This window comes from Mirounga angustirostris, unplaced genomic scaffold (genome assembly GCF_029215605.1).
Source record: "Mirounga angustirostris isolate CCGP_5_RB_7025 unplaced genomic scaffold, mMirAng1.0.hap1 SCAF_9, whole genome shotgun sequence".
NCBI lineage: Eukaryota > Metazoa > Chordata > Mammalia > Carnivora > Phocidae > Mirounga > Mirounga angustirostris.
Window position 1 is genome coordinate 71,972,030 of NW_026991717.1, and position 7,422 is coordinate 71,979,451.

A 7,422-nucleotide genomic window follows, 5' to 3' on the forward strand; every position below is an offset into this window, starting at 1 on the left:
GGCTAGAAAGAAGGTTCTCTTTGGCAGCAACCTCCAGAGCTGGAGGGCCATGTGTTCACTCACATGTTCTCACTTCCCTCTATGGGGAAATTTCAGGCTGGAAGGTTTCTCTTGGCTCAGAGCTGTGCCAATGGGCAAGAGTGATGAAGGTGAAGTGAAATTGTTCTTCATGCCATCCTTAATCTGTCAAAATCAGAATTTTTTGTTGTTGTTGATGTTCCACAGTGTGTTATGTATTCTCTGCTGGACTTCTTCATAGGCACTGTTTTTAGTTTAATGTATGACATTGAAAATCAGTGGTTTTTGAGGGGGGGAGAGCGGAGAAGGTAGAAAATTTCTATTTTGCCATTTTGATCTCAGTGTTTAAATTTTTTATTTTAAATAAATTATTAGGAAAAATTGACTATTTTTGGTGTACAGTTCTGTGAATTTTGAATTTTAGTACATTGTATATATCCAGTAACCATACAGGATCATGATACAGAATAGTTTCATTGCTCCTCAAAACTCCCTTGTGCTATTCTAATGCCATCTCACGCTTCCATATTCCCCACTCCTTGCAAACATTGGTCTATTCTTATTTTGTGTTTTTAAGAATGTCATTTTCACAGGAGCATACAACCCATAAGCTTTTGAGAACCATGTGTCTTGGTGGGAGGAAGCACATGCCACAGGGCACACATGACTTCACCTCTGTCTCCACTCTTGGTGTTTCCTACCCCTGAGATTTTGAACTTTGAAGTTATTTCATAGGAATAGCTCATCATTTCAAGTGTTTGAATTCCTTTAGAGACTTGATTTATAGTTCTACAAAATATATTTGGCAACTGATATTGCAGAATTGGTGTTGAAGGTTGGATCATCTCATATAATCAAGTTGAGTCATGTTCTGTACACAAGTTAGTTGTACAAACTCTATCCTAAATTTTTATCAATATATATTTTCTCACATTTTAAGGGTAATTTAATTAATGAAGATTCACTCTAGCAGTACCAATTAGGGTATGGTTATTATTTGGCTTTTCCAGTAGTTGATATGAAATAACATATCCAATAATTCTTAAACATTTTTGCACTAGCAGTGTCTATTCAGAGCTGAACTATAGCACTAGGATGGGTATTATGTCAAATAAAGGCTATATGCATGCAAGTTATTTTATTAGTAAGAGAACAAAGTCACGATAATCAGAAACACATAACATTTTACCATTAAAGTGGGAAAGTACCTCTAAAAGGATAAAAATAACCTCAAAAGAACGCCAAGGAAAGTATTAAAATCTGTGGTCCCAATCATCTAGGAGAATTCTCTTCTACTGGCCTTGGTGGATCTGTCTGCTTCATGCAATTACATGCTGATTTCTAGGATCTTCCATATGCGCTCATCTGTGGACTGTCTGCTTCTGCTGATTCTCTAGAGAACGTCAGTTTAAGATCCCTAATATGAGTAACTTTTTCAATTCTTGTCAGTGAAGGGTGCATGATGTCATACTAGTTCATAAACATGTAACCAAGGATCCATTTCTTGTACTTTATTTGCTGAACTGGTAATAAACAGCACTTAATAAGGTCATTTCACAGGTCTCAATGGCAACCTTTTTCTGGGATTTTGTTCAGAGCACCAAAGGTTAAGGTCCTGTAAAGGTGAATAAATGAAAGGCCAGGAGAGCAATCTGTGCCTGGATGAAAGGCAAGTGTCAGGGGTTTTCTTATCTAGCTCAGTTTGTGATGCTGGAATAAGTATGGGTTGGGACATCTGAGTGATGTGGGCTACAGTGAGGAATTTATGGTAAGACAGCATAGGGCTTTTTGAGGGTAGGATGCAGGGCCACCTGGGATAAGGCTAACATGCGCCAGGCATTAGCTGTGAACTACATTAAAAACATTGACTAACACAGACTACATCATTTTTTTGCCAGTTGACATGGCCAAGAGATATTCAGTGGTTTATCCACTTGAATTAATTTTGTTTCTGCTAAATGATTGGATTTTATAAAGGGAGTACTAATTGCAAGACCAGTCTGGTATTGTCTCTTTCAATGTTTAAGATAAGATTATTAAAAATCTATTAACTAGGAATTTGTTCCGAGAGTTTCCAAAAGATATGTCCTGGACAGGGACACTTCTTGAATGACAGAAGCACAATGATGAGATTCCCTTCATTGAAGAAGGTATTAGAGTTGAAAAATCGGAGAAGAAATTAATAATATTTCACATTTACTCGGCCAGCTGGTAGAAAAATATTGGTTGTTTTTGGAGAGTTTTAGTCTATCCTTTAGAGGGCAATTTGTAATGTATATGGTCCATCACATTTCATGGAGATATATGCAGTACAAATTCTGAAAATGCTTCAACCAATTTATCTTTATCTTTATCTTTCCTCACTGTAGTTCAAGTTTTCTTGTGTGATCCAAAATTCAAAATACTTCTCCTGTAGGTCTTCAATGGCCTGAAGGTTGTTTTCTTTTTAAAGTTATAGACAATGACTTTCTGCATCCATGTGCTATACTGTTTATTTTCTTTTTTCTTTTTTTAAAAGATTTTATTTATTTACTCATGTGAGAGAGAAAGAGCATGCATGTGTGGAAGCACCAGTGGAGCAGGGACAGAGAGGGAGGAAAAGGGAGAGGGAGAGAATTTGGAGCAGACGCCTGATGAGTGCAGAGCCCCATGCGGTGTTTGATTCGATAACCCTGAGATCATGACCCCAGTCAAAATCAAGAGCCTGAAGCTCAACCAACTGAGCCACCCAGTCGCCCCTGTTTATTTTCAACCAGCATCATCCCACTTCTATGGGATTCTCCCTGCATATCTGAATACAGGTTTGTAGGGGCTTGTCCCAAATTCCTTTCAGCATAGTTTTGTGGCAGGACTGACACTGTGATTTGGAAGGTGGAGGGGAAGCGAAGGGATACATGAACCTAAAGTGTTTCCAGGCCTGAATTTCTTACTTAACTCTGCATCTGGGAAAGCGTTCCCATGTTGGCTCTGGACTCATGAAGCTCCTTGATCTGAATCTGTAGAGAGTGGCCTCCAGGAAACAGCTTGAGAGAAGCTTTCATCTCTGTGTCTAAAGATAATGTTTACATGGCTTTACAGAAGAAGTGTCCCTCTCCAGAACTTTATCTTCATAAACTTGATTTCTTACCTTAGGGGGAATTTTTTTTTTTTTTTTTATTAAATCTTGGCAACAAAATGTGACAGAGGCATGGTAATGGAAAGTATCCTGAGGCTAAAACCTGTAAGAGTATAGCATTAATATTTGTTGCCTGATTCACGTACACTAGTCACCTTATGTTGGAGTCAACAAAACAGTGAGAACATAAGGAAGAATCTCAGGTCTTTCTATAGGGATTTGACAACTTCATTTATGGTGATTCTTCTGTCTAGAGTTCCTATTTTTCACTTTTTAATGATTCTGAAATTTAGGAATATTTGACTACTAAAATATTTGACTATTAAATACTATGATTTTTCTCCTGAAATGCTTTTATTAAAAAGATAGTATTCATTACAATTGGTATTATTTTAGGACCACATAAATACTGTATTTCAAGTAAAGGCCATTTGTTAATTTGTTTAAATTAACAAATATTTAGTGAGTGCTGAAAATGACAGTCACAGTTCTAAATATTGGGGCACAGTGCTGAAAAGAGACAGAATCACTCAGCGATGACTTGACTTCCTATTACTTTTTCCGTATTCAACTCCTAGCCCCTTTTCTGGCAGTCAGTGGGTGATAGGCTGGTCCAAATGGATACACGAGAATATAAAGTACTGTAGTAAAATGCTTTAGAAGATTGTTATAGTCGAGCTACAGAGATGTCATGCAATGCTGTGTTAAAGAACTTCCATATCAGGTAGTGTCTTAAGAACAAATAGACCTGGGGTGCCTGGGTGGCTCAGTCGTTAAGCGTCTGCCTTCGGCTCAGGTCATGATCCCAGGGTTCTGGGATCGAGCCCCGCATCGGGCTCTCTGCTCTGTGGGAAGCCTGCTTCTCTCTCTCCCACTCCCCCTGCTTGTGTTCCCTCTCTTGCTGTGTCTCTCTCTGTCAAATAAATAAATAAAATCTTAAAAAAAAAAAAAGAACAAATAGACCTGAGAGGTCAGGATTGCTGTTGTTCAGAGTTCCAAGGGCCACCTGCAGACTGACATGTGACTTACAAAGTCAGGGATGATACAGATGGCTGACTTTGGGAGGCCTCTGGCCAACATGCACCCATTTCAGTCTCTGTCCACCAGGGGGTGCAGCTTCCTACCACAATCACATTTCCTGTGTGAAATGTGGGCTTGCACTGATCATTTCTCTGTCACTCCAACCTTTCTTCATGTAAGAATGAAGAACATTATTTAGGTGACACTCCAGAGATGAAGTGCTCTCCAAGCTTCGTGACTGTGGTTCTCTTAACGCTTGGTAAGTAAAATGCCTCTTAAAATTTAGATTCTTTCTTGCATTGTGATGGCAAAACTTTTAACTATAATTTATCCAAGAGCTTTATGCCCAAGGTGACAAGGTCTCTTTTCTTTTTCCTCAGGACAAACCCATGGAGACTCAGTGACCCAGATGGAAGGCCCAGTGACCCTCTCAGAGAAGGCTTTCCTGACTATAAACTGTACTTATACAACGACAAGTTACCCCACTCTTTTCTGGTATGTCCAGTATCCAGGAGAAGGTCCAGAGCTCCTCCTGAAAGCCTCGAGGGACAAGGAGAAGGCAAGCAAGAAAGGATTTGAATCCACCTATGACAGAGATTCCAAATCCTTCCACTTGCAGAAAGGCTCAGTGCAAGCGTCAGATTCAGCTGTTTACTACTGTGTCATGAGTGACACAGTGACGGGGACTGCAGGGGGAGCTGAGCACAAACTCTGAGCAGAGCAGGGACCTGGATGCTGAGCGTCTCTGCCTGATCCACTCTGGTTCCAGCACAGTCTGTGGTTGTTTGTCGCTCAGTGTCCACTTGATCCAAAAATCACAACCAAGTACTAGAGCATAGGAACCAGAAGTAACATTCCCCAAACCCAGGTGTTCCTTAGTGACATTGAGAACAGTTTGATGCCAAGAGTTCAAGGTAAAACCACGTAACAACGAAGTGGTCTTTGCTCATCCTTGCAGTGAATGTCCAGCCCCACAAGTTGTTCAGGGAACCCTGGTGGGTGTTGCTGTGTCTATGACACGTTTAGAGACACACAGTGTGCTTGAGGAGGTGGCCTCTGCCCAGTGTCTTCCTGACTGGGTATGGCAGGAGAGTTGATGGGGAACTTCAGCCCCAAACCAGGATTTAGTAGAGAAAGAAGGGAAGGGAAGAAAGGAGGATGAACACATGTAGCCGAGCAAGGAAAAGAGAGGCCAGGGACCTCTGCCCTGCTTTCTTTTCTAGTGAATCAGGTGGTAGACACAGGCTGATATTCAACATGAAGGGGTGTAGGCAGAAACAGAATGGAGGAAGTGGCTCCATATGTGATTTGGAAGGTGGTACATGACCCAATACAGTATCCAGGCCTGAATTTCTTACTTCACTCTGCATCTGGGAACCCTTCCCATGTTGGCTTTGGACTCATGATGTTCCTTGACCTGAATGTGTGGGCAGTCGCTGCAGGAAACTGCTGAGCTCAGCTTCCTAATGTGTCTAGAGGAAAGGTTTACAGGGCTTTACAGAAGATGCATCCTTCTCCAGAACTTTTCCTGATAATCCTGACTTCTTACCTTGTGGGAAAAATTATTTGATTAACGTTTGGCAACAAAATGTGACGGATGGCAATAGAAAGCATCCTTGAGGCTAAAGCTGTTAAGAGGATAGCATTAGTATTTGTTGCCTAATTCACATACACTAGTCACCTGATGTGGGGGTCAACAAAATATTGAGAACATAAGAATCTCAGATCATTCTATAGGGATTCGATGACTCCATGTATGATGTTTTTTCTGTCTATAATTCCTATTTTTTACTTTTTAATTATTCTAAAAATCAGGAATATTTGACTATTACAATGTTTGACAATCAAATAGTGTGACTTCTTCTGAAAGCTTTTATTAAAAAAATAGTATTTCTTGCATTTGCTAATAGTTTAGGAACAAGTAAATATGTTATATCAGTTAAAGGCCATTTGTTCGCCCAGCTCCTGGCCTTCAGTCCCGCTGCGCCGCTCTGCTGACCGTCGCCCCGCTGCCGCCAAAATGTCGACAAGTGCACCTGCAGGTTCAAGTGCTGCCTTTGGCAGCAACCGAAGGCTTCAGCTGACACAAAATCAAGTAGATGAGGTGTCATGAGAGTCAATGTGGATAAGGTGTTGGAAAGAGATCAGAAGCTCTCGGAGTTAGACGATCATGCAGATGCGCTGCAGGCAGGAGCGTCCCAATTTGAAACAAGTGCTGCCAAGTCGAAGAGAAAATATTGCTGGAAGAATTGCAAGATGTGGGCGATAGGGATTGTTGTGGTCGTCGTTATCATCATCATCATCATCATGTGGGATGTTTCCCTGTGAAGAACCAGTGCAACCCCAGCCTGCCGTTCAAGAAAGCTCTTCAAGACGTTTGACCTAGAACCTGCTATATTCTTGAGCTCGCCTACTGTTCTGTTTAAACTGATTATTTTCTGTTTGTTACCATAAAGTTTAATTTCTAAGCAACGTGCCTTTGTAATGTCATAAGCACTCCAAACTTGAAGTGCAGCTGCCTGGCCCACACCTGGCCCGGAGTCTTCACAGATTGCCACGCAGCTGACGAAGAGGGTCTCTTAACTTCCCGAGTGTTTGTCACCTCGAAGAATGTTGTCTGAGCAACAAGAGTCGAGGGGCACCAGGACACGGGCTCCTTTTAATATCTGTTCCCCTGGCTTCACCGAGATGCTGCAGTGTTGAAGACATGCCCTGCAGGATGCCAGCTGTGAGAAGGAAGCAGCGGGGTCAGTGTGGGGTGGGCTGTGAGCCCACCCCTCCTCCACTCAGGGGCTCTGGCCAGGTCTGACTCTGAAACCTTGGTGCTCCCTCCTTGCCTCATGCCCAGTCCACTGTAACCTGCTGGCTCCTGCATTAACCCAGGGCACCTCGTTTGTATCTGTGCATTTAGCTGGGAACTTACCCACTATAATGAACTGAATAAACTGTTTATTAATGGAAAAAAATAAAGGCCATTTGTTCATTATTTTTGTTTAATTTAGAAAATATTTAGAGAGTATTTAAAAAATGACAGTCATGGTTCTAAATACTGGGGTAAAGTGCCAAAAACACAGAATCACTCAGCAATGACTTGACTTCTTATTACTTTTTCCATATTCACCTCCAACCCCTTTTCTGGCAGTCAGTGGGTTATAGGCTGGTCCAAAAGGATACATGAGAATATGCAGTACTGTAGTAAAATCCTTTAGAAGAACCCTCACAACTATAGAAATGCCCTGGGATGCTGTGTTAAAGAACTTCCATATCAG

The 7,422-nt window shown here is 41.3% G+C and overlaps 1 pseudogene; it reads left to right on the forward strand.

Moving 5' to 3' along the window:
• The first annotated feature begins 6,173 nt into the window (after window positions 1–6,173).
• Window positions 6,174–6,481, forward strand: LOC123842105 (vesicle-associated membrane protein 3-like; annotated as a pseudogene).
• The last annotated feature ends 941 nt before the right edge of the window (window positions 6,482–7,422 follow it).